Source organism: Alligator sinensis, unplaced genomic scaffold (genome assembly GCF_000455745.1).
Source record: "Alligator sinensis unplaced genomic scaffold, ASM45574v1 scaffold889_1, whole genome shotgun sequence".
Lineage (NCBI taxonomy): Eukaryota > Metazoa > Chordata > Crocodylia > Alligatoridae > Alligator > Alligator sinensis.
Window position 1 is genome coordinate 786,625 of NW_005842361.1, and position 20,120 is coordinate 806,744.

General features: G+C 41.3%; 1 protein-coding gene across 3 annotated transcripts in view; it reads right to left on the reverse strand.

Annotated features, from left to right (window-relative positions):
• ARHGAP18 (Rho GTPase activating protein 18) overlaps positions 1-20,120 on the reverse strand; it is a 130,673-nt gene that overhangs the window by 109,698 nt on the left and 855 nt on the right. The window lies entirely within an intron of this gene.

Genomic DNA, 20,120 nt, shown 5'->3' on the forward strand with positions numbered 1-20,120 from the left:
CTTTCCTGCCTATGCAGGGGGTCGGACTCGATGATCTATTGAGGTCCCTTCCGACCCTAACATCTATGAAACTATGTCCATCTGATTTACTGCCAACCAAATGCAGGCCAGCTAATTCTGGCTTAGAAATACAGTAATTCATGGAGACTTCACAGGGTGTGGAGAACCCTATAAATGAAGAAATGGAGACTTTGGCTAAAAAAAGAAAAGTAAGAGGTGATAAGTTTTTGGAAGGAGAGAGAATGTTTTGGTTGCATATTTTAAAGAGTTCCTTAAGTCTCTCTGATGCAATGCGTTATCAGTGTACCCTGAGCAACAGTCCTGGTCCCCAGCAAAATCAGACAAGCAAGATGTGCCGTGATCTCCCCCCCACAAAAAAAGGTTGGGCATTCACTGGGATCTTTTAATAATTGATTTAAATTTGTATGATGTTTCCATATTTTAAAATAGTAAGTTAATAAAACTACTTCAGATTCTCATAAGATAATGCTTGTATTATCTAACCTCCATGTAGGTTAGAATCATATTTACTCCTTCTAGTTATGAGAACAGGTATTTCTACTCCTGTTGCAAAGCATACATGAGAGTGAACTGAATTCTGTTCCATCTTGTATCAACAGCATTTTTTTACTAAGTTGTGCCTGCAGAGACTTAAAATTTCATGTCAGGCTCTTATACCTTTACTGAAATGGACCCTCTGAATTGCTCTAATTTCTTCCCAGTTTATGCATGTTGTTGGTGTCACAACCCAAAGTTGTGGTTTTTCTTGTTTGTGTGCGCTTCGGCATCGCTAAATCATGTTCCCGCCAAGTTGCAGCTCTTTTGCACGGTGGAGTGTTCTGCTGCAACAGAGAACCCGCGTGCAGGAGCTTTTCCCGCCAGTTCTGTAGCTTTCTTTGCATAGTGCATTTCTTTTGCATTATAGTAATGCGCGATGCAAGGAGTCCCTGCCATTTGTATTAGGATGAGAGAGAGAAAGCACATGGAGTTCGGGAAAGGAGCGTGAAGATCTCTAAGCGCTGCTGATCCATACGAACCCAGCTTTTTCCTTAAGAGGGCAACAGAGGTTTAATTTATCGAACCCACGGAGCTTCAACAACTCCGCGGGACTTATTTACCGTCCCCTCGGAGCCTTAACGACTCCGAGGCAACTAACCTCTAGCCTCTCCCTGTCGCCGATCGCAGCCCAGACGTATCCCTATCCTAAGGACCCAATTGTCGAGCCCACGGAGTTTAACAGCTCCGGGGGACCTGGGAACTGAGTAACACTCACGGAGATACAGCTGCTCCGTGGGAACGAATTCTTGAACCCCGCGGAGCCTGATTCACTCCGGGGTCAAGGAACCGAGTTTATTAGAGTCCTCCACCGAGAACTCAAGCGGAGCTGAGCCTGGAAAGCTGACCAGCCTACACTGTGACCACCTCGGGTGTAAGTAAATAATCTTTTCAGTCAACCATTACGCCTCCGTGACTGATTCTAGCTAGAGCATGTCATACCGCACCGCGGTCTTTTCCAACCCCGTGTACCCGGGCTACCGGCCACAGCCTGTGTACACACAAAGACGGGTCCCCGGCTCGCACATGGCAACCCAAATGGGATCGGGAGAGAGCTCGCACATGGCGACCCAGGCGAGATCGGAAGCCGGCCCGCACAGTTGGAACCCATTTGATCCATCCACAGAATTTTCCTAGAAGTTAGTGGGAATCGTGTAAAGCTCTATGGCTTAAATATTTATAACAAAAACAATGCATGTAAGCAAGTGCCCTACATCCCAGAAGAGGAGGAAGCCAGGCTCATTTATGGGGAAGAAAAGTAAAATTTGACTTATGTTCTAATGCTCAATTATTTCTGGAGCTATAGTGTTGATCCACTTAGTATTAAAGCCTTGAAATTGTCAGCACAGCTTTTAATAGGGTATGTGTGGTAGGGGATTACATTACTGTAAATGGTAGAGAGAGAAAAAAAATCCACACTAATTTACACATAAAATGCACTGTTGCAAGTCACTTCCTTGTTAAGCATAGCAGTGATGGCTTCTGGTGATAACTGCTTGTAACAAAAGTATTGTGTCAGGCTTCTGCGAGTCCCACCAATTGATGCTGCCTTTAGTACGTGTTAAAAGTCAGTCATTGAAGTCATCTTGAATTTTTTGGCAATGAAAGTTAGCTCTCAATCCCTTTATTTTCATACATTTTGTCAAAGATTAAATATAAGGCTATTATTTTCTTGCAGTTTAATTTCCTTTGCCCTACTGAGTGTATGTTTTAAAGTAAATATACTCAAACAAGACAAAAGCATTCAGGGGGAAAAAAACTATGCATATTATATATATCTCTAATCTACTGTTTCTCTATATCTATATATTATGTATTCTTTGCATATATCTACACATATTCTTTATAGATTTCTGCTCCAAATGGGAGATGCATATTCCTCATAAAAAAAATGAAGGAATGTTATTTGTAACACATGTGCTTGGCAATTCAATATTATAGGTGGTAAGTTATTTTCAAATATAAGTTAAAAAGGCTAATTACTTACCCTTAGCATATGTTAGTGACATAGTGAGCACATTTACACATGCCTATTAATGCACAGCAATAAGCTCCACATTATCGCTCTGAAGCTTATTTGCATATGCACCCAGGATCACAGCAAGTCAAGCTGTGGTAGAGTAGGCCAGGCTGGCAGGAGGTCCCAGGAGTCAGCCTGCCAGCCCACGACTGCTCCCCCCCAGGCTCACTGTGATGCGGGGGGGGAGGGGCCTTGCTGAAGTACCCTCATGCCCCAGCCAGACCCTCCAGCATCTACACATGTGCTGCCGCATTTTTTAAAATTAGTTTACTCCAGCCTTACAGGGGTGCACATGTAGATGCCAAGGTGTTATGTTATGATGTTATGCTTTACGGTTGTGCCAAGGTTGATTATATTTTGTTACGAACCAGTTGGGCAATGGGTTTGTATAGGACAGTTTAGATAGGGGTGACCCTGCCTTTGGTGGGAGGCTGGATTAGAGGACACCTGAAGGTCCCTTCCAACCCTACTTTTCTATGATTCTATGAAAAAGAGACTTGTCATGAGAGGGTAGCTGTAAGCAGGCATTTGTCAAGTTAGAAATAAAATATCTGCAAGAAGATCTAAATAATTACAAGGGAATGAAATCTTGCCCCTACTGAAATCCATAAACCATAGTTATCAAGTTCATCCAGCCCTGCAGACCAGATGAGGATTATCAAATCAGTCTGTGGCCATATCAGGACCACACACTGTAGCCAGCACACAAGGCCAGGCCAGAGTGGTAATGCATGCAGGCTCTGCCCTATTCCACGTGCAGAGTGAGCCCCAGAGCAGAACTAGAACATGCTGCACAGGGCTGGATGGGCCACATGCAGTGTGCAGGGTCAGTCCAAGACCCAGGGGAAGAATCATAGGTGGCTTGGTAGGATTAGATTTTTTAATCATTAAACATTAATTAATAATGATGATGGCACCTTATACTCACAGACCAACAAAGAAACATTTGCAGTGTTAATAATCAGAATTTATAGGAAGGGCACATAAGAAGAGGCTGCCGCCGCCCACGGAGGCTCCTGCGGGGTAGACTGGGCTGGGCAAAGTGTGTGTGTGTGTGCTGACAGCACAGCAATTTCCCTCGTGATGCTGCGTGCTGAGCTGAAGAAGGACGCAGACCCTACACCCCCAATTTCATGCAATCCTAAACAAACAAACAAACAAACAAACAAACCTATAGAAATTGAAATGAATGCTTTAAAAAAAATAAATAAATAAATAGTGTTGTCCATCAAGATTTTAAAAATTCCGTCAGGCCTAATTATAGGGCTACACAGCTGGAGCCAGCCTGCGACCATGTATTCGACACCCATGCCCTAAACAAATTCCCATCAGCTTCAATGGGGCAAGGATTTTGCAAAGCCTGATATTTTAAAACAATGGAAGTACAGAGCTTCCTTCAGAAACAAGGTCAAATTTTGACCACTACAGGAAGTCAAAGAGCTGAGAAAAAATACAATAGCAAACTTGATGCAAAGCTACTTGCATCAAAGTTGCGCTGACCTAGAGCAGCAATGCCAACAAACTGAACTTTGAGCTCGGTGTGCTGAATTATGGAATTGGCCCATCATGAAATAACTGTGACAGGCAGGAGGATTAGGAGAGTTATGAATTTTACATGATAAAGCATGTAATATATGTACATGTATTGCAATTATCTCTATCCTTATATGCAAGGCATGTTATGAATAAAAAGCAAGAAAAAAAGTGTTAATAATTGCTACACTCAGCCTTTGATTTTTCTGTTTCAAACACACAGTATGTCCTAGCACTTCAAGCTATTTACTTGATGAAGCATCCTCTCAGACTGAAGCACTTAAAAAACAAGGTCAAGCTTTGTTCTCCCATAGAAATATCCATGGGAGAAAACTGGGAAGGGGATCTAAACTAACTGAATAGTCAGGCAGCTAATTGAAGAGTCTGCATAAAATATCTATTAAGAAAAGCTTTAAAAATATGCTAAGGGAAAAGAGGGTCCACAGAAAAAGGTAACTCCCAGTCTCAGGGAGGGTGCCCTCTCTGCACTGTTCTTCAGTAAGAGCAATGCCATTTCCCTTACACTAGTGTCTGTTTAACACCACTGTCTTGGAGGGATTGAGGGACTAATCATATTCATGTAACATATTTGCAAGCAACGTTAACATAAGTCTATACAATTCTGAGAACACTTTGGATTGTAGCACTGTTTGAAAAGGCTCTGGTATAACAGAACACACTGATGCTTGCTCCGAATCACATTTTGCAATCCACCCCACAGCCCTCATTACAGGATTCTAAGCTCTAGCTGCAGCTTTCACACTGGATAATTGCTTAAGTCAGTCTTTTAGCTGTATGTCCTATAAGACATGCACCTAGGCAGATGTAGGATTTTGAAGAGGGAGGGCAGATGGTACAGTGTATCCCCACATAACAACATTTTTCTCCAAGTAAAAAGGAACTAGAAGCTTTACTAATATGCTAGGGGCTTTATTAATCGGTTTAAGTTCAAAACAAGAACAAAGATAACTATTGGAATGTGCATTAAGTTTGCTGTCACACCAAAGCAGACAAAAATAAAAATGTTGTTTCTTTGGTCCGCTCATTAGAATTAAATGTACATCTCTTTCACATTTATAAAACAAACTCTTGGGCATCTTGATAGGGCTTCCAATGCTTCTGTGACCAGTTACTTCCACACCTAAATGAATGTTTTTAGCTAAAGTTAAAAACAGTCTGCAGCTGTGCATAGGAGCTGCATTAAGAAAAACAGCTAATGGACATCAGAATTGCAGAAGAAAGGATAGCTTGATTAGTGGAACATCAAGGCTTTTAAAAGTTTCTTAACCTGCGAGTTGCAAGAATATAATCAAAAGGGATGCGAACAAACTTTAAAGGAGAAAAAAATGCAGAAAACTGTAGCTTTTGCCTTTAAGGCTAGAAGAGTTCCAGCCTGCAAGGGGCTGCTTGGAGTACCCCCACGCTCCCCCACCCCACACATGAAGGGGCTGGGGCCTGGGTTGGGACTGGCCACTGATGTTTACAAATGGGACCAAGTACAAAAAAGGTTGAGAAAAACTGCTTTAAAAGAACAGAGGGTTATTAACAGCTGTGGAATAAAGAGTTTAGAAGGAATCAGGTAGATCAGAATATGCTGTGAAGTCAAATAACTGTCTCACTAATGCCTGAAGAGAAATGCTGCTGCCACTGCCAGGTAGTATGACTTAAACTTTGGGTAGTCCAGGGATCAAAAAGTGGGTGCAACTGCACCACAACACCCTCCCCGAAATGCATCTTATTCAGTTCTTCCACCTTTCGGACACATACCATATAAAGAAATAAAGCTGAAACTGTTGTTTCTGTCAGGGTGGATAACAAATGTCATTTAAATTGTATTTTTGAGAAATTACACTGCGTCTTTAAAATCATATAATATACCCATCTGACATTGTGACAATCCATAAGGCCTGAAATTTTTCATACTGTATTTATTATGTTTAAATAAAGCAAGTGATATGCTTGCTGCTGTACTTTTACAGTCCAACCTTTGAACTAATGGAAGTCAGTGGCTAAGCCATGGCACCCGGAAGTACTTTGAAATGCTTTCAAGGATGCCATGCAAATATTAGCACTGTTATGTATGCAAACATGATTCACAAAATAAATCCAGAGTTTTCAAACAGGAATCATTAGTGCTGAAACATTCTGCCCTGTTGTGATCTGAGTTCTTTGCAACTATTGCTCTATTTAAAATTTTTCCTGTAATAATAATAATAAGAGTTGAAAACTAAGAGGTGGCATTTTCCAAGCAGTGCAAGTCTATTGAGGAGTGCCTTGAATCTAAAAAGGTTGAGAACCACTGGTCTAAGCACTTCGAACTATATTTTATGGAAGTACTAACCCAGCTTTTGACAGAAGCAACCACTTGTGAACAAGCATGAAGAATACTTCCTTTCTTTTGACTTAGTCAGCCACCATATTTACTTGAAACTAAGATGAAGTTCCCCTTGCTCCCCAATCAGCATGGTGTGGGGGGGAAAGCCCCTTGTTTTAGATTCACATACAAAGTGGGGAGGGCAGCTGCTCTGGCTCCAACTCTGGCCTTGAGCCTGGGTTGGGACCAGGGTCCAATCCACAGCAGCCTCTTGGTCTGCCCTCTGCAGCTTCTGCATCTCCCCCACCCCACCCCACTTACTGTCAGACTCTGGCTCAGGCTGGATTCCCTCCTGGGCATGCAGTACATGGAAAGTCTATCCCCTGACTGGCCAATCAGTGGCACCAACATTGCTGTAGGGTCAGCAGGGGCTGACCTAAATGGATTAATGCACGGGCTAGCTGGGCCTGGACTCAGGGCCCCTACCTCAGACAAAACCGGGTGGCCAGACATGCCTGGAATGGTGGGCCATGGCTGCCAGGTGCCGTTTGTCAGGCTGAGCCGCAGCAGGACAAGGGCCCCCTCCAGAGCTCGGTCTGCGCCACATGCACCTGGTGGGCAGCAGCTCCACACCCCTGGCAGACCTATGGGCAGGGGTGGCCAAAGCTCCTGCCCTGGGTCTGGGGGGCAACCTGTTCCACTCCAGCCGTTGCTCCCGCTGTGCTAGCCAGGGACAGAGCCTGCGGCTGCACGGCCAAGATGTAGGTCATGGGGGCCCTGAGCCATGGGGAGGGGCCCCGGGACTCCAATGAATCTTTATCCACCCCACTGGAACATGCTGTGCTTCAGGAGGAAACAGAGCCCAAGATGATTCTGACAATAAGAGAGTGGTGGGAGGGAAGGTGCAGAGGCTGTGGTGAGCTAGGGGTGGGGAGGGCAGGGAGGCTGCAAAGGACAGAAGTGAGGGAAGGCAGGAACACGGCACCCCCCCGCCCCAGCCACTACTTTCTCTGATGTAGGGAATATACTGGACTGTATTTCTTCCAGAAAATTACATAAACAAACAGTTTTCATTATACTTCATATTTATTACATACTGTGAGGTCATCAGACTATAGTAATCTTTACAGTGTAAAGTTCACTCCAAACTAATGCATGTTTAAAAAAAAAGCATGAATTCTAACAAATATTTAAAACACTTCACAGTATATATCTTTGACTTGATGCCTCCATGACAATGTTGTAAGATACTGATATAGTGTTTTAAATAAAAGATAGCTAGCTTTCAAATTTGTTCCATCTTTCTGTGTTTTGGCATTGCAGTGCTGCCAGGAGTGCTAAAAAGTAGTTCAATAGCCAGAAAGGCTTCCACGTTATATTATATGATGAAAGTCTATTAAAGGCAAATCATTCATGCATACTGCAAAAGAATCTTTATGCAATCATTACCTTTTCACTAAGAATAACATTTGCGTGTACTGCTGGCAAAATGAGCTTTTAAAACTTTCCACAACCACACACTACTGTCCAAACTTTCATTTGTCAAAACAATCCTGTATTTCTAAATGCAGAAACATTATGGACTTTTTCTAGCTAGACAACACCTGTCATCAGTAAGCTGCTGACAGTCAGCACCAAGGCAAGCATAAGACGGGACAAATAAAAGATGGCTTATGCGTTCAGAGGCTAAGCAGACAAGAATCACAAAATGATGATGCACTCCCCACCTGTGTTCCAGCAGTTAGGGGTGCTTTTACAGAACAATTGTATATCCAGCATGTTGATATTATGCCGTGTGTTGTGTTAGGACATAAACTATAACCCTTTCCCATCTGATTTATCGCTGACCTTTCAAATGCCAAGCTGATGGTCTACTAACCAATGGTAATTTGGGGGTGCTAGCTTCCATGTGACTATCGCTTTCCATTTTTTCATTTTGGTATTTCTGTGCTGCAAAGCTGGGGTGAATCTGGCACACAACTTCAGGAATCTGTCCTGAATCTAAATGATCCAGTGCCACTGCTGATCACCCCAGGTTTACATCACAATATTATTTCCCCATTGTCTGGCCCAAAACTACAGCTCCACTTGATGCAGCAGTTGTCCTTTGAAATGTCATTAATTATGTCAGCTGACTGGCAGGATCCAGCAGTGGGCAGCTCCCTGGTCCAGGACAGCCACTCTGCCAGGGCCATATGAGCACTCTTTTGCTTTCAAAAAAACTTACATTACACACAATTCATATTATAATCTCCCTCTCAAATATCTGCTTCTTTCTAACATGCAAAATTTTAATGCCCTGGGGAGATATCCCACGAGCATACCAACCTTGAAGTATTCCTATAACTATATATTTGAAGCCAGCCTTCCCTACATACTCATCCACAATCCCAGCATAAACAGGTGAGACTATGTAAAATGTTCCCTATTATTAGCTCAAGTGTTTCCTACTAATAAAAATGACTTTGTAATAAGGACCATGTTGTCAACAGCAACAGTGAAGGAAATCCCCTACCACAGAGCCTGGCTACATCCCTTTCGCTGCGGTGCTGGGTTTGGGCTGGGCTGCCCCACCTACCTACCCACTCTCCATGTCATTGGATGGTGCCCACTGGGCCTGACCCGGGCACCAGATCAAGACCACAGGCCAAACCTGGCCCATGGACAGACTGGACAATGCCCATGTGGCCCACTGCAAAAAAAGGAAAAGCACCACTGTTGTATGACCTAGCAAATTACTGCATATTCCAATTAATATATACTTGTCTTTGCTTCAATCTTAAAACTGAATACAGCCCTAGGCCCCTAGCATATTAGTGAAGCTTCTAATTTCTTGTTCATGGGTGAAAAATACATGTTGGGCTTTATTGAATGATTCATCATAGCATCTGCACCCCACCATTTTCTGTACAGTAAGTGTTTGATCCAGGAGCCCCTAAATCAATGGCACAAGCTCCCATTTACTTCAGCAATGCAACATCAAGTCCCTGAAGTAAAGTATCCAATATTAATAGCTTTTGTTAAGAGCTGAGCACTTCCCATAAAATACTTCCCTATTGTAAACTCTAATGTGTTCCCTCATAAGAGAGCTCTGGAAAAAAGGGCTGCTATCAGAGCTTTGCTGCTTGTTTCCAATCAAGCAACCCCCCACTGTCCTGGCAATTACAAAGAGATAGTTTTTAGCCAAACAAGAATAATAGGATTTAAACAAAAAAAGCATTTACTAACCGCTATATAAACAGCGACCGCAAAATTCCCACAACTTCCCTGCAGAGTTCTTATGTATTACCTCCATTTTTAAAGTTGAGAGCATGGGCCATGTCTGGCAACAGCCAAGGTAAGGGTCACATGGTTTTTTAAACACTTGGGAACAAGAGGAAGATCTGAATGATGGCAGGCTGCAGAAGTTTTGACCCATCACTCAAGTTAGGCAGAAAATTAGAATTTATTCTCCTGTAATTTGAAGCTAAGCAGACAGTAATATATAACGCTGCAACCTTCAATATGATTATAATCAGTAGACAGATAGGTAGATAGCAGCATTAGAAGGATAATGCTTTACGTATGAACTACTTCTGAACAAAGTTACATATCACCTCAGTGGCTGTTCTCCAACCCCCTAAACATATGGATCTACAATGGCTATTGAAGAGACTAGAGATAAAAATTATATTGTAAACTAATGCAGCACTGTGTATTCCTCATGCAGCACCAAGAGAGTGGTCAATCTTGAATGTTTTGTGAAAATGCAGCAATGGAAGGCAACTGACACTGTTCCACAGATGTCTGGCAATCAAGCCACATGTCATAGGACATCCAAAAAGGTGAGATTTTTTTTAACTACAGAAAAAGTATTTTGACACTTTCATTTCCCATGAAATCCACATTTCTACAAACCCCACTCCAGAGGTCAAGGTTCGGTTGTACAGTTCAATATTATTTAAACAAAATAACATGCATCTTATATAATATATCAACAGGAACAAAAATGTGTAAACAAAACACGATTCTCTCTCAAATCCGTGACTAAGAACAAAGCTGAATATAGACTTCAAGAGATAAGCTGTAACTTTATAATTTAACATTTACATTACAGTAGAGCCTCCAGCCTCAGGGCACCATTGCTCTAGAAGCTGTACAAAATAGCTGTAAAAGACTTGGGTCTGCCATCTAAACAATGGTTACGTGAAAATATTATTTCCATTTTATCATATAAGCAGCTAAAAATGCATAGATTGTGTCTGAACATTTAAAAGCCAGTAACCAAAACACAGATCTTCTAGGTCACAAGCCCATGCCTTAATTGTGTTTTTGGCCCCCTGCTGGGATTATTTGCCATGCTCATTTCATCAATGTGCAGGCTGAGATCCTGGTTAAGCAGATTTCTCCTTAAAGGGTGTAGTAAACTGTGATGAAGACAGCTGGCCTAGTAACATTGTTTTCCCCAGTATGTTACATCAGCAATTCTCAACCAGGGTGTTACAGCATTCTGGGTGCCTTAACATCCTTCCAAGGATGCTGTGGGTGTCATGCAATGTTAGTAGGGCTACGTGTGTAAACACGATCCACAAAACAAATAGGAAGCAAATAGGCATCATTAGCATTGAAACATGTCTGACCTGTTTTGGTTTTCCTGATTCTTTGCAACAGAAAAAAATGCCCTATTATTTTTCTATATTCCAAAAAGCAAATGAAAACTAAAGTCTGGCATTTTCCAGTGGGTGCCTTGAGTCAAAAAAAGGTCGAAAACCACTAGATTACAAGGAAGCCATTCTGTTGAAGATTGTGTGGAGGGACGGACAAGAGGCTAAGGAGCTTCTCTGCACTGTATTCCCCCCTTCAGTAGTAATGGATACTGTACAGAATCTCTGGACAAGTTAGTCACCCAACCAAAAAACTACACACTAGGAAATAGTGATTTAAATCTGTTCTCTATAGAAGAACTAGATTTTTGTTTGTTCCACATCTAGATTCTTATAAAATATTCATTTCCACTTGTAGTTTTGCCAGATGAAATTTAAATTCACTGTCTAGACATGAGAGTTCAGGATTCCTAGATAGAGATGGGTTCATTAACAGCAAATTTTTTACATAGCCTGTTGTTCTGTTCAAACAAGTTCATTAGCAGAGGAGTCTAAACCAACAGTATAAAACCACGTATAAAAGAGGAATCCACAACACCATTCACAACTAGACCTCCTCTGCCCCAGTTTCTGTAATTATGGGCTTAGTTTAGCTGTAGTATCCCAATTCATAGGGGAAAAAAATAAACGTACATATTTAGTAACTCTAGGAAAAACATTAATTATAGAGAAGGTGTTCAAGTTACAAATGCTCCTGGAGCACCTAAAAATAGCCTTTTGAAAGCCTTACAGTTTGCAGCTCCCACTGCTCCAGTAACAGCTCATTTTATCAAGCCATGATACAAAGAGAAAGAAAAAATTGCAACAATAATACTCTTAAGTTTTGCAAATGTTTACTAAGTGCAATCCCAGGTGACTGGAAATGCCATTCAGGTGCATTCTAAGACAGGGGCTTCAAATTTAAACGCTCTCCTCTTCTAGTAATTTACATTTCATATAATGTATCAATATCTATCCATGTCTCATAACATTCTGAAGCTTTGTTGGCTCCAAGCTGCCAAGAGATCCCTGAAGTTCAATTACCTACCACTGTTTAGCTAGTTTTCAACCATTATACTTTGTCTGTAATACCTCACACAGACTACTATTTCTGATGTACAATATATCTTTACTAACATTAAGGAAAAGTAATGTACGCTGCTGCTTGCAAGGACCACCCTCACCATGTAAGGTTCCCCATGCAGTAGCCTAACTGGGGGAAAAGGAATGAGAGAAGGGTACATCAACCCTGGGCACTGACTTACATAGAGCACCAGAATGGCTCCCTCCCTCCAGTAGAGTCTTTGCCATGGTAACCACAGCCTTTGGCTGTCTGGCCATAGTACCCAGGCAGGCATATCTCCATGCCTAGTAGTGGGAGGCACAGCCCTGCTCCCATGGGTGGAAGCAAAGTGGCTACAGCTCAACCCCACATGACTACAGCAGCAGTTGCAGCAGTAGTAGCTGCTGCACAAGTTAGAAGGATGGGTGCAGGCAAGACCCTGCTCCTCTTCCCCTTCCCTCCCCACTCTCCGGTGCCCAGCATAATTGCCACACCTGATCCCAGGAACTGTACCAGCCAGGACAACAGCCCAGGAGCCAGATTGCTAGTCTGTTGCAGTTAGAGGTGCACCGATATATTGGTTGGCTATCGGATCAGCACCAATAAAAGGAGAAATGACATTAAATTGGTTACCAGCTTTATTGCTCATTGTAGCTGATAATTACAGCCATGTGCCACAAATTCCAGTGTGACATGGTGATAAAAAGGGCTAATGTGACCTTTAGATACATAAGCAAAGTAGTGAGTAGGAGTAAGAATTGATTAAACTGACAGTAAAATAAAATATACACTTTCGGCTATTCACATTTTTTAAAAGGGGGGGGGGGGGGGGGGAAATCAGAGATAGGATAGAAAAGCACCACAAAAAAAGTATTCAAGAGACAGAAAATGCCCCACAGTGAGAGCTTAAAAGAGCTCAATCTGTTTAAATCAAAATGTAGATTAAGGAGTAACTTGATAAAAGTATGCATAACTGGGTACTAAAAGGCTCTTTAAATCTGGGAAAGAAAAAAAAGACATAAAAACAATGGCTTGAAACTTAAGCCAGAAAATATTGATTGGAAATATGAAGTACACAAATTTAATAGCAGGGGCTATTAACCATAGAACAAGGGTCATGCTGAACTCTCTATTTCTTGCTGTCGTTAAAAAAAACAAACAAACAAACAAACAAAAAATCAAGACTAGATGCCTTTCTGGAAGGTACAACCTGGCTCAAGCCCAAGTGACTGGGCTCAGAACAACTGGGTAAAAAGGAAGTGCCTTCAATGTAACTGAGCAGACTAGATGTGAAGGCCTCTTGTTGCTTTAAATTGAACAACTATAAAAAGTCTTCTGAAAGCCATAAGCTCTAGATATTCTGTCTGATGTTCTGTTAGCTGAACATCAAACAGACACTCGCCTAATAAGACAAAGTCTAGTCATTTTTGGATTTTCCTGCTTTCTTTAAGCAGGAAAATCCAAAGAAAAGACAACTTTGTTCAGGTAAATGTAATAAAAATACTTGCATGTACAACTCCTGAAGCCAGAGCACATATGAGACTATCAAGATCATGTACAATCAGCTCTTGTGTGAAAAATATTGGTTTTGCCAAGGCAAAAATTTAGGACAAGCCAGAACATGTAAAACACTGGATAATTCCTCAGAATGGGAGAATAAAAGACAGGTGAAAAAGGTTAGGTGATGCTGAAGATGAGCAGCAGAGTAAGAGACTGTGAATGACCTCAGGGTGTGGAAGGCTCCACAAGCAGAAGTCAGTTGCCATGAATGATCACTGAATTTTCTGGTTCTAAGAGCGCAGCACTTTCGCATGAATCCTCAACGTCGGTCAGTATCTCACGCTGAACTTTAAGCTAACTTGCATGCAGAGAAGGATGTCTACTGTGAAGGAGTCACTACTCATTGGAGCAAGATAGACAGGGACTTTCCTTAAGGGAGACCTAGATTCCTATTAACTATTGTGTCTTTTTCATTTCCTTGGTTAAGCTATTAAATTGTTCTGATTACAGTGAGTAAATGTTGGACCACCGTGCAAGACTGATTATTTGGAAAATAAGTAAATCTCCATTTTGCATGTACAACTTGTATTCAGTCCTTCATGGCCAAGCTTGAAACCACTATTTTCAGGTAAATTATTCTTAATACAAGTCTGCCTCAGAATCAATATGTTCCTCCCTTCTGACTTGTTTCTAAGGAAGACCATACAGCAAGTAAGACTCTTTATGTCACGGTGCTAGCAGAAATGAGAATTGTGCCCCTCTCTAGCAGTTTATATAGGGGAGAAGAGTTTACCAGTGCTACCAGCTGATAAAGGAAGTCCAAAATCCCAAGTGGTAGTCACATGTATTTTGTTGTTAAAGTTCCTGTGTACCCAGATTCCAGATCTTGGATTGCAAGGTCTAACAACATAGGAAAGCATAAGAAATTCAACAGCAAGGGCCTGGCTGCCAGCCCAAAGATTTTCACGTTTGCTCATTTCTCCAAGAAAATATGGTCAGCAGAAGGGCAGTGGTGCTAAGAGAATCAGGGGAGAGACCCAGCCACACAGAATCCCCATGCCCTTTGGAGCTTGGAAGGTTTAAGTGGTTTTGGTGAAGGCAGAAAGACCCTAACCCTGAATGTTTCAAAGTCCAAATAGCTTTTTCCTTCTTCTTTGGGACCTCAGGCAAGCATCAGATAGCAGGAGTGCGCAAGAAGGCTGAGTGACAGCAAATAAACAGTGAGTCACTACAAAAAGAGGAAGACCCATGAGAAGACTCAGGAACAAAGAGAGGAAGTTTGAGACAGAACCAGAGGGAAACACAGGAGGGCAACTCAGTTACTACTGTCAAAATGGGGTACAGGGCTAAGAAAAACAAGGGAAAAAAGGACAATATTGACAGAGGAAAAAAAATGGAAGAAAAGAAAACCAGGAGGAGGTCACAACAAATATATTTTTGATTATATCCTTACCTGTTAGCTTGGATGTTTAATTGGATGCAAAATAATTGGATTAATTCAAGGATGCAAGATCAAATTTTTAATTAAACATTTTATTTTCCTAGAGCACAACCATGACCAGTCATACCTGTACTCAGCACTTCAAATATTTGCTCTCCCCCATCCTTCATTATACAGTCTCCATTTCAGCCTTTATCCTTGAAACACTTACATCTGTGCAATCTCTTTTTAGTATGGGAATACACCAATGAGTTCAACTGAACTTTTAGCATACATCACATTTGCACATGTGCACAAATGCCTTAGGAATGAGCTACAAAGTAACGCTCTCATGCTTGGGACACTATGAATGATGATAAACAATCAAACTGGTGAAATATCTAAGGTGAAGAGACACACAGAAAAGAGAAAGCAAAGTTTCTGACAGATATACAAGAACACACAAGCAACAGATAGCATACCTATGCAGTGGCTAGGGGAGGGAATTGAGAAAAAAAAAGTGAAGAAGTGTGGACAAAAGGTAGTTGTTAAAATAAACTTTGACATTGGGTCAACTGTCTCTGGTCTCTCTCAAGATTTGGAGGCAAAACTGAACCAGAGTTAGAAACCACCCACAGGTTTTTCTTAAACTATAATAAAGAGAAGAGATTCTAGCAGTTGTTATGGTTACACAGAAGGGAGACTAAAACAGGAATAAACACTGGATTTCTATGCAGTGCAGGAGGAGGATCCAGTATTTCTTTCAGACAAGATCTGCAAAATAATACTCTAGATTGGCAAAAATTAAAACAACCACTATGTAGGCTGTTCTAGAGTTCTGCTTACTAAGACCATGCTAGTACAATCCTTTTCTACAAGAGATACCTAAAAAACTTTGCATGCTTTTCAAGGACCAGCTAGGAACTGCAAAGCAGTTTATAATCCTTCACCCACCTGCTGATTTTCAATTTAGCTCTGGTAAACTAAGACTTCTCTAAGCTCATGGAGAGTAAACCGACTTAGTTCTATAGTAGTCTTATTTTCGGAGTACAGAATGCATTGGCTCTAGTGCTGCACATTGTGAAACAGATTCCTTAGATGTGTCAGAAAAAATAAGGTTACACTTCTGTAATCTCCAAAAGTTGAGGATCTATTTGAAGTACTAACACAGTGACAGCATCTTCAGCACAGTCAATTATTTTATCATGACTATTTATCAGAAGAGTTGTTTTATTACAGTATAATCACCGATATCTGGGATTGTGATTACACAGCTTCCCAGTGAATGACAGTCCATATCCTGTAGGCTCCAGATGAGTTAAATGTTACCTTCCTAATCTTGAATTGTGATCAAAATATTAAGATAAATATTTAAAATAAATATGTGGGTGCCATATTACAAAGACTGATGTTGTTTGACTAGGATTAGAGCAAAATGCATATAATACTTTCACATCCGCAATAAAATTGCAACTCCTATGGCACAGAACTGGTATATGTATATTGTGGGGCATGACGGAAGCACCCAATTTTCACAGATTTCAAAGCTGTGCTGATGTTGGAATGTCCTGCACTACTAGGCTCTATTCCTACACAACCAGCAATGGCAACTAGAAGCAGAGCTGCCCAAAGAATATAAATCCTTCCCTTGAGGAGTGTTATGTTTTTGAAAACACTTGTCTCTAATCAAGATAAAATGTCAATCATGAGTTTTTCTTCTCCTCATGGAAAGAAACGTGAAGAAAAAACAATTATATTTCCAGAGAACTGAAATGAGATTTTTTGGCCTGCCAGTTGCCTGCCCAGAGTTCATGCTCATTTCACCTAACCCAGAGACCAGTTCCTTGTGTGCTTCTCCAAGAGCCAGGCTAGGAAAGAAAGCCAGGGGGGGTCAAGAGCTTGGGCTCCCAGCCCCCTGAACCCACTGGAAGGCTTTTCTCAGTGTCCTGGCAACCGGGCTGCAGGGGTAGGTAGAGTCCCCCCAACCTGGTTCCACTTTCCAGCCGCATGCCTTGAAGGCTCTTGTCAATTTTGCTTTCTCTCTGCAGGCAATCTTCCAAGCAGGTGACTGTCATTTCAACTGTCCTATGTGAAATACTGACTTTTTTTTGGAAAGAAACTGAAATTTCTTTGGATGACATTGACTCAAAGCATCTTGGAAAGATTTTACCTGGCCTTTAGCATATAGTTCATCTGTCTGCCTGCAAAACATGAGAAATGATTTCTCACAAAGAATGAGATTTACGTGGAGGTACTCCCAAACAAGATAATGTACAACAAATAAGTATCAAAATCTGGCCTCAAGTAAGCAGCACGTAGCAAAGTCATGACTTTCAAAAGTTGAGCCAAATTATGTCCAGGTATGTAGAGTTCTATTTAATGAACCAGTCATCCATCTCTATTTCATTTAGGAGTTTGAGAGGAAGATGGAGTGATGTCTTATAGTATGCAGCTGAAGAAATATTTTTTAATTAATTACACACAATATGCATGAATTTAAAATACACAAGTAACTACATAAGTCTATGTATTTATACACTATTTGATTTCATAAAAGGCATTTTATGCAGCCAGCTTGCATGATGCCTATTCACCATGTGGAAGATACAAAATGGGCTTAAGCAGCATTTAGCAGTTCACAGATCCTGTACTAATATTATCTGTTAGGGTGCATTTCATTTATAATCCTCAGTGAACATAGAAACACATTAATTGGCAAGCCCATATATAGTACCAATATGGTTATTATCTACAGCACTTTGAGATCCTCAGGTAAAGGTTATTATTGTCATGCAAATGATCATTACTCCTGTGCGTGCTCAATCCCTTGCTGCTGTTCTCATACACCAGGTTGTTTCAAAAAGCAGAATAACACATTTTTTGTTCCACATGTTCATGCCTAGATCTTAATCATCCCTAGATTTAGTTCCTAAAATTGAGGGTAATAGCAGCTTCCTAAACCGAGCTCTCTGAATGCTTGGTTTAAGTATACTGCACGATATGTAAACCCTAGCTAATCAAATGTTTCGACAATGCATGCTTTGAAAAGGTGACTTGGATATATTCAAACTGCACTGTAGAAATTAAATTTTTCTTCCACATTCAGAAAGAAGTTCAGTTTGGCTGGGCCTTCCTATCAGGTCACATGAACAGGGCTGCAAAGCCATGGTCTGTTTGCAGCAATTCCCCCCATTCTATTGAATCCCTGCTGTGGCTCGACCAGGGAATCAAAGGTAAAGAGAAGTGACCGAGAAATTGACCTCTCTTTGCATTTCATTCCTTCTCCACCCCTTTCTTACCTTCCCAGATGGATCTCTCCATGAGAAATCCTTCTGACCTCACTCAAATTATTGCAGGTGGTAACTCCTCCTACAAATTACCCACTTTTTGGAAACCAGCATTCAGAAGCAGCTACCAATTACAGGTAGTGAGTGACCACATGGGAATGCTGCTCCTCAGCTAGCTCTGTTACCATGGGAAACAGAGTGAAGGCCTTGATACTGTGCTCATAAACCCTGGGCCTCTGTAGGCTACAAATAACTGTAGGTAAAAAGAATCCACCAGGCAGAGGAAAACAAATCAAAGCAGAATTGTTTGCCCCATTCAGAAGGCTTCCCTAGGCAGGCTTTTTCTTCCTGTCCTCCCTGTCTTTTGAAGAGGTGTACAAGTCTAAACATCCATGAAGGATGAGGATCCCTCCTGACTTAGTGCTGGTGAGTTTCACAATTTTCCATCATCCCAAGGGATGCTCCTCCCCTGGCAATCTGTTGCGCTACAAATACCTTTGTCTCCATGTTCACTAGTTCTAGGCCCTCACCCATGTTCCCAAGTAGAAGTGAAACTGGCTCCTTGCAGCCATTGATGCGAATCAAACCTGCAGTATCCCTCAGGCCCCTGTTCAAACAATATACCTAAAATCAATGAAGAAGAAAGGATATTCAAAACAAGGGAAGGGTGAAAATGGTTTTCTTGCCATTTGTCTACCTAAAAACTGTTATTTGATAACAGAGACAAAAACTGCAACTGCTGTGGTAAATTAAACAAATGTGCTATTAATTTAACTTCATTTGCTAAGTGGGACTGTTGATACTAATGAGGAAAGGGAGGTATGGCCTCATGTTTTAAAGCACTGGACAAGGACTTCCAGTTCAGCTCCTGACTCAGCTGCAGACTATGCAAGTACAAGTCATTTCATACCCTACCCCTCACCCCCATTTGTTAACATCTCTGCAAATCCCTTAAGTAATGAAATCCTATCACCACTTTTAATAACCATTTCTCTGCAGAGATTGTCAAGGACTGAATGAACTATGGATGGGGAACTCATCTTCCTCTGTGGAATAAGGGGGTTAATATAGTTAAGTTTGCCTCATGCTAATCCATTTCATGTAGTGATCAGAGGTCCGCATTCAGGTCAATCAGACCCTTTTGCAGTGCATCAGTTGTATTTTTTTGGCAAAAATGAATTAAGAGAATGTTTTATCCTCTTTTCCAGAACTATAACCCACTTACCTCACATGCTTCAAAAAGCAAAACAGCAAAATGTGTAAAAGTCATGGGACAGTACAATAGTTAATAAATGGGAGTTGACCCAAAGAAACACTGTGCAGTAGCTGCCACTGAAGCTGCCAGTGGTAGTTGCTCATGCAAAGCTCTTCTCACATACAGGCACTAAATGCACTAAAGGCATTGTATCTCTGAGTAATGCACACTGAAGAACTAATTGAGTTATAATGGCATTCATTTATTTTCAAACTCGAAGCCTTTTCAACTAGATGTCTTGGCAGCAGCCAGTATTTACTATTTACAATACGATGAGGCATTAAGTGTTCGCTAAGTAAGTGCGGAGGTCATTAGGGGAAGGGAAAAAAAAACAGTTTGGAAAGAAAGAACAAAGTACACAGAAAGAGGAAGGCTATTCGCACCTCAGTGATCATGAAAAACGAGTCCTTTCTTGGCTTGTAAAATAGTTTAATATTAACCACATCACCTTTTCTCAAGAAGCAGCAGCTTTGGTAAGATAAATAAAACTTACTGTAATGGCAAGTAGGAAAAAAAAAAAAATCGCTAATAGTGACTTGGGTCCAACTCTT